Source organism: Bombyx mandarina, chromosome 04, assembly GCF_030267445.1.
Source record: "Bombyx mandarina strain Sakado chromosome 04, ASM3026744v2".
Lineage (NCBI taxonomy): Eukaryota > Metazoa > Arthropoda > Insecta > Lepidoptera > Bombycidae > Bombyx > Bombyx mandarina.
In genome coordinates this window covers 16,433,787-16,442,364 of record NC_143211.1, presented here as the reverse complement: position 1 = coordinate 16,442,364, position 8,578 = coordinate 16,433,787, and positions in this window count along the sequence as shown.

The window sequence follows — 8,578 nt, the reverse complement described above, 5'->3', positions numbered from 1 at the left end:
CTTGTCAAAAGTGACACTGAATCCGTAGATTATTGATTTTTTATTGAATATACAAGTTTTTCTAATCCAAGTTTATTTTCATAATCACCCCTCGGAAAGTCGAACATGGTCCTTCGAGCCGGATAAGAAAACAACTAATGATAAACAACAATTTTAAGTGCAAAAGAACGTTACAAACCGTAATTAACACAAAACTATTTCGTTGCTAAGTACTAGTGAATGTGAAGAATGGGCCCGGAAAGTTATATTAAATTACAAACCGATGTTCAAAATAAGATATTTAAGGCACAGGTTAATTTCAAAAAGTCACCTGCGTCTAGAATAACAAGGGAATATATCGAAACGAGATTGCAATTATCGGAACAACATTGGTTAAAGTTTGAAGAAAATCACCAGAATGTTATATTGCGATGCGAAAGTAACGATTATAGCTATTAAACAAAAGGTACAATAACAAACGTTACATCGCGAACTGCATTCTGGCCAGGCTGGTTGGGCAAAAGGGCTTTATCTTCAGAGTCATCCAACGGTGTCAAACAAATATTCGATACGACAAATGATTGCTTGCACGCTTTATCTAACCTTGGTATACCTGTATCGACATGGGACATCTTGATTATATATCTCATCACAATAAAATTGGATAATGAATCCCAGAAACAATGGGAACAAAAACTAAGCGAACAGGCTGATCGATTGCCTACACTAAGCGAGTTCCAATCATTCCTGGAATCAAGATATCGAGCACTCGAGTTTTTAGAACCAAACCAAAGAAGAGAGTCTAGAGGCAAAGATGCAGTGGATAAACCGAAGGTGTTCAGCGTGACGACGTCTGTATCCTGCCCATTCTGTTCGGAAGATCACTTGCTTTATCAATGCAAGAAATTTGTACAAGAAGCAATCGAGAATCGCCGGGAGTTCATCCAGAAGGGAAAACTGTGTTTCAATTGCTTCGGAGCTAACCATTCGGTAACACAGTGCAAACGACGCACGGCTTGTCGGCGCTGTGGCCGACGTCATCACTCGCTGCTGCACCAGGAAGGCGGCACACACAATCCGGCCCTGGCGGGCCCTAGTCAGCCCGCTAATTAACAGCGGGAGCCAGCACAAGAACCGCAGGCGGCGGATCACGTGGAGCGTGTTGTCAGCCATTTTTCTAACAGTGAAATGAGATCAAGTAGTCAAGTAATGTTAGCTACCGCATTAGTTAATGTATCCAGCAAGGGTATGTATCACACACTTAGGACATTGTTGGATCAGGGCTCTCAAGCCTCGTTTATTAGTGAACACGCAGTTCAACTTTTGCAGCTTTGAAGGTTGCCAGTTCGAAGTACCATATCTGGTTTAGGAGGAGAAAAATCTAGTATTTCAGTAAAACATATGGTTCAATTTAAAGTACAGTCCACATATAACTCTTTTAGCTATCCCGTTCAAGCCTATGTTTTAAACTGCCTAACATCCACTCTTCCTTCACAGCAAATTCAATTACAGGATTGACCGGAATTGTTGCAATTGCAGATGGCTGATCCAGGATATGGTACACCAAGCAATATAGATCTTCTACTGGGCGCTGATGTGTATGGTCAGGTTTTGTCAGAAGGCATATTGAGAAATCCATCTGGAATCTTGACAGCTCAAAATACACAGCTGGGATGGATCCTGTCGGGACGAGTTTAAGTTAGTGGGGATACTCCTTACATTATTAGCGCACATACCCATGACAACTCAATCAATGATTTGCTGCGTCAGTTCTGGGAGATTGAAACTGACTATCATCATCCACTTTTATCCAAGGAAAAAGAATCCTGTGAAAGATACTTTGAATCCACTACAACTAGGGACAGTTTGGGTCGTTATGTTGTAGGTCTTCCTTTTCGCGACAACAATCCACTTGCTCAAGAAGAAACTTGAAAATAATCCAGTCTTGAAGCAAGAATAATCCAAGGTAATAAATGTAGCCACCTGGCTATGAATCATATAGAAGTAATTAATGACAAACAAGAAGCTGCTAAGCCAGGATGCGTTTATCTACCTCATCATGCAGTTGGTTGTTCGCGAGGACAAAAGTACAACGAAGGTCGGCGTTGTTTTCGACGCTTCGTGTAAGGGTACCAGCGGCAAGTCATTGAACAATGATTTATTGGTAGGTCCAAGACTTCAACCAGAGTTACGACACATAATTATGAAATGGCGTACTTATCCTATATGTTTCGCAGCGGACATAGTTAAGATGTATCGAATGGTCAAGGTCGTACCAGAGCATACTGACTTCCAGATAATGTCACAAGGGTACTATCAAATGTAAGAAATCTAAAATTGTAAGACCAGTCTCCAAACTTTGCATTTTGCCTATCGCTTTTTAACATTACTTACCTGAATAACTGTAGATATTTCATGCAATGTATACTTAAATGTATCTTTGGATGCATCAGCTATTAAGTATTTTGTTATTGTTTAGTTGTAAGTAAGTACGAACTGTTTAAAAGCAACCCTTGACTGAACTTTGTCGTTATTATGGTTTCTTTAATGTGTAAGTTTATATTTAGTTCATGTTGAGCAGTTCTTTATTGATTACTATTAGGTTAAAATGTTACGGTTTCATGGAGATGTTAATTGTACATGTAAAATTTGATGGCCTCATTGTTGGCTATGTACTTTTGTATTTCATGGTGGGCGGAATGTTCACCCTGTTTTTTCCAACTCCTAAAACCGTCACTAGAGAGCGCTGTAATACGCAAATCCGTTGTCATGATACCCTTGTCAAAAGTGACACTGAATCCGTAGATTATTGATTTTTTATTGAATATACAAGTTTTTCTAATCCAAGTTTATTTTCATAATCATCCCTCGGAAAGTCGAACACGTTCACTCATCTAAGCAATAAAAAATAAATTCTAGACGGTGGCAGAATTTTGTGCGTGTTAATTGTTAAATGTGTTAATAGTTAGTTGTAGTATTGTGTTATTTCTATCTCATCTTTTTCTGAGACCTTATTCCACTTGGTGGGGTCGGTACAGCAATTTTTTCTATGCCTTTATTTTATTTCGATCTCATTGTGCATTATAATGTTTGTAGCTTTCGATAATCACTCGACAACTCGTCTGTCCGATAAGTTTAAATGTTAATAAAAAAAAAACAGTTTGTAAACTAAAGTTGAAACAGCGTAAAATCGCATCCGCATTGCAAACAACCCGGCAGCTATTAATGAAACGATAATAAATTGACATAATGAAATCAAAACTCCGCGAGCGGACGGGATGCGTTTAAAAGTTCCTATCGTAAATCATTCGAGAATTTTATTAAAGCCGTTTACTTAATAAATCATATTAAGCGAAAATTTCACGGGATTTCGTGAAACGGGTCATGGAGGTAAATTTAAAATTTGCACGATCAATAACACTTTTATGACTTAATCTCGTGTCGATTTTCCTATAATTAAATCTGGCATTAAAGTAATTATTCAACAAGTAACATTATTTTAGTTTACATTACTGTAACAAAGGCTATACAAACAAAAACGGATGGTTCAAATGCGATTTAGGCCTAAAAGTGAAATATACGGTAGGCTTTACTGGTGGTAGGACCACTTGTGAGTCCGCGCGCGTAGGTATCACCACCCCGCCTATTTCTGCTGTGGAGCAATAATGCGTTTCGGTTTGAAGGGGGGCAGCCGTTGTAACTATACTAAGACCTTAGAACTATATCTCAAGGTGTGTGGCACATTTACGTTGTAGATGTCTATGGAGTCCGGTAACTACTTAACCTGCCCACCTGAGTAGGCTGTGAGCTCGCCCACCCATAAGTACACCATAAGCAATAAAAAAAAAAAAGCAGCTACTTGGCTCTGCCCCTGGCATTGCTGAAGTCTATGGACGACGGTAACTCACCATCGGGTGGGCCGTATGCTCGTCTGCCTACAAGGGCTAAAGCAGCGTGTAGCTTAAAACTAATAAAACACACCTAAATAGTAAATCGAACCAATAATAATTATTTTTTTACTCTTGTTAAGTATTAGAACGAAGTCATATTTTAATTGTATTCTCATCAATCAATCCTTGATGTGTATGCAAATTTTCAAATTAGCCATACGTGTTGAAGTCAGTCCGTTACGTACAAATAAACACACAAGAAACTAATAAAAACTATTTAAAGTGGGTATGTGTGTTTTCAAAACGTCCTGAAAAAGCTGTGAATACCGTAAGATCTATTGTCGGAGCGACTTATCGAGTTTCACTGGTAATACAAATTAAAAAGTTAGGTTTAAATCAACTTGATGAGTGAACGAGCTCACTGCGAATTCAGTTTTAAGTGTTTATCGGATGAGGTAATACCTAAAAAAATTATAGCCAACGTATAATGACAGAAATTGTTGCGAATTAATAATGATCTTTTTTTTTTAAATAAACAAAAAATATTTCATCACTTTTGTGCTATGATTTAAAGAAACATTTCGTTTAGTTAATTAAGCAAGTAATTAACTTTTCCATTAGAACGACAAAATTAGGGGCTTAAGGGCGTGATATGATTATGGTTTTTCCTCAACTTATCTGATCACAAGTTAATTTTCCTTAAAATAAAGATAAATTATTTATGAGATTGCTTCGTACAATTGTTTACGAGGTGACTGAGGAAATGGTGCAAAGTAATTAGTTTTTTACGATAAAAAAAAAACAAACAACAACAAAAAACAGTAACAATAAACAGACTGTCAAAATAAAACAGGAAATCGAAAAGAAGTGAGATCGTCCCGACACGTTCTCCGAATACAAACATACGAATTTATAAAACGTATTCCGTTTGTATTGTTAACCTTGAACGAGATTTGCTTTGTAGCTATTGATCCTGGGATAATGATATACTCGTGATAAGGGTAAGATGTGGTATTAAGGAAAGATGATTCAATTTTATTGATACAGGATTGAGTGAAAACCCAAAATTGGGTTAATAAAATGTAAAAGAATATTTTGGTTTTACGGGCAAAGGTGGACAGAAAGGGTACACGGGCCTTTCGTGTGAGAGATGAGAGCTGTGTATTGCCGTCTGTGTTGCGACATGAGGATGAGTTCTCGATTTTATTAAAAGTTTATTATTATATGTAATGTATATAGAATATTATTCTTTCCTTCTTTTTTTAGGATTAAGGGATTATTGGTGGCCTGGAGGTCTTTCCAGTTTCACCAGGACAGGTGGGCGAGCAAAGGCTCAGCCAGGAGGGGTGGGATTTGCTAACCGCTGCCCGAGCACCTCCGAAGGAAACTCAGCAACTCAATAGCAGCTGCTTCGCGAATGAATCTACTAGCGGGCCATAATTGCGACCCGCTGAGAAGATCCGGCGAAAAAATCAGCGGGCTGATGCATGGGTTACGATGTTCTTTCAACATACCAATTAAATTTCCCGTGATCATGACGCTTCTAAAGTAATATTACTAAATAATGCTTAAAGTGTGTTATACACGGTTGTTTAGGCTTATAACATTTTTTTATTTTGGTACTTTATCTTTTGTCTTTATCATTATTGTACTTTTTTATGTAAATTTCGATTCTTATTAGGAAGCCGTTCCAGCCAGCAATCAGAAGAGCTTTTACGGCCTAATCTCGCCTCTATGATTTTCATTTCATTGGCTCACGATTAAGGTGCTATTTGTCGGCATTCGAATATTGCGCAAACTACTGCTATTTTTTAGTGAAAATGAAAAGTTCAATGGCTAAGCCGTAGAAGTTGTTACAATTATATCTGCAACTAGCGACAATTCAATGAAATATTAGGAGGCAGCGTCTATAGTATAACAATAATCGTAAGTACCAAAGTAATCTTTATTACTGGTGGTAGGACCACGACTTGTGAGTCACTAATGCGTTTCGGCTTGAAGGGTGGGGTAGCCGTTGTAACTATACTTAGAACTAGTATTTTTTTTTATTGCCCTTGTAGACAGACGAGCATACCGTCCACCTGATGGTGAGTGGTTACCGTCGCCCATGGACTCCAGCAATGCCAGGGGCAGAGTCAAGCCGCTGCCTACCGCACTAGGTGGGTGGCGCATTTACATTGTAGATGTCTATGAGCTCCAGTAACCACTCAACACCAGGTGGGCTGTGAGCTCGTCCACCCATCACACAATAAAAAAAAAGAAAAAAAGCCACCCGTCCCACGTGGATTCTTTTGTAACGACTCTAAGATATTTCCTTAACACGATAAACATAATAATATATCATGTTCGTTCTTCACGGAAAAGCGTGTTGCTTATTTGTGTAGGTTTCAGTAAGTGTACTACGGGCTTTATCACCTGAGCCACTTTCACGTTCGCGAAAAATGTTGCTGTGCATCCATCATTTTAGTGAGAGTTTTTTTGCGTATTTTTTTTTTTGTTATCCTCAATGTTACTCACGTAATCTTTTTTCGTAAGGAATAACAGTTGGGTGAGTTACTTTTAAGTTTAGATTGCAGAATGCTCTGAGGAATTGTTCGAGATGATACCATCGCACCGACCGCCACCGGAGTAGATTTTCATACATACTACCTGGAGCCACTACGTTTATCCATAGTGGGTGTAGGGACACGTAAGCGCTTGCGCATGCAGTTATTGCATTACACTGCACCAGTTGCCCGGCGCCGGTCTTTATGTAAACACATGTACCATCTCTTGGTTGCTCTGTCCAAAATTCTGGTATACGTGTCGATAGCGAGATCGCCATAATGTCCGCTGAAGTTTGCGACAATGCTAGTTGAGTTGCCGGAACTGCTGGTGTCGTCATTATTAATTACAATTTTCGTTTCATATAAATCACGTCGGGGTCACCAGTTTTGGATCACTACTGTAGATGTTGTTACCAATTGTGACTTCAGTAATAAAGAACTAATACACAGTAATGAAAACACCGTTTATTCCGTAAGATGGTACATGTGTTTACATAAAGACCGGCGCCGGGCAACTGGTGCAGTGTAATGCAATAACTGCAAGCGCAAGCGCTTACGTGACCCTACAGTGAGCTTACAGAGATCTTTTTTACCACGTACCGTCCGGCTTTGGAATGAGCTCCCCTCCACGCTGTTTCCCGAGCGCTATGGACATGTCCTTCTTCAGACGAGGCTTGTGGAGAGTATTAAGTGGTAGGCAGCGGCTTGGCTCTGCCCCTGGCGTTACTGTCGTCCTTGAGCGACGGTAACCACTTACCATCAGATGGGCCGTATGCTCGTCTGCCTATACAGTATTAAAAAAAGAATTGGAATAGTTATACTTTAACCCCACTCTTTGGCTCCGTAGCGAAGAGGCAACAGAATTGAAACAGTGTTGGTTTTAAATTTTTCTAGTTTTCGAGGTGTTATTATAAAAGAAAAGTGCGCTCTGCCACAAAAATATCCCATTGAATCTAAATTATTGTCAAAAATTCAATTGCAGTTACCTAAATGTTTACGATTGACTTCCACGGTGAAGGAATAACATCGTGTATTAAGAAACAAACCCGCAAAATTATAATTTGCGTAATTACTGGTGGTAGGACCTCTTGTGAGTCCGCACGGGTAGGTAACACCACCCTGCCTATCTCTGCCGTGAAGCAGTAATGCATTTCGGTTTGAAGAGCGAGGCAGTCGTTGTAACTATACTGAGACCTTAGAACTCGGTGGGTGGCGCATTTACGTTGTAGATGTCTATGGGTTCCAGTAACCACTTAACATCAGGTGGACTGTGAGCTCGTCCACCCATCTAAGCAATAAAAAAAAGCCAAAATTCGTTTAATTCATTAAAATTTCTATGTCTAAAATTCTTTTCAGTTCAAGCAACAAATTGTGTATCGTTTACCAGCTGTAGTTGGTAAACGAATTATGCTCTAAGTATAGTTTAGACTCTGAGCTTAATTTATTTGAGCCGCATCAACCCAGTATCTATATATTAATACGTGAAGCAAAAACTTTGTATCCCTTTTTACGAAAATTGCGCGGACGGAGGAGTATAAATTTTCCACACTTATAGAGAATATAGAGAAGAAGTGCACAATGCTAATATTTTTTTAAAATAATGGATAAAAGATACATTAAATCAATAAAGAAAACATTACACACACTACATACCATGTAGTTGACGCACACACGCATGTATACTATTTATTGTCAAACTTTTGTTCTTGACGTCTGTTGTCAAATTGAGAATAGATTAAATATTGTTTGTCTTTGTTAATATTTTTTATAGTGTAGTCTTGGCGAAATTTGTGATCATAGAAGTATAAAATACAATCATAATAGTGTACAAACTTACAATTCCAATTAATTATAGTCGATTTTCGACTACTGCGGGATCTCTAGTATATTATAACATGCAAAACTAATGACCCACAAACTAAGAGCGGATTGCATTTATATTCACAAATTATAGCCTCTGAATGAAGCTGAAAGGATGGTCGGTAGCTTCCTCTAAAAATAGCGCAAACATTAACAAGTGCTCGAACTAAAACATATGCAGCTCATACATCCTTATACCTGCAGCTTAAGGTTAAGTTTCCTGTGATATCTATGTTGTTTTAAATAGTGTTATGTCGAAGGAGGCTCCGAGTTTTACAAAAGAACATATTCATAGAGCCCGTA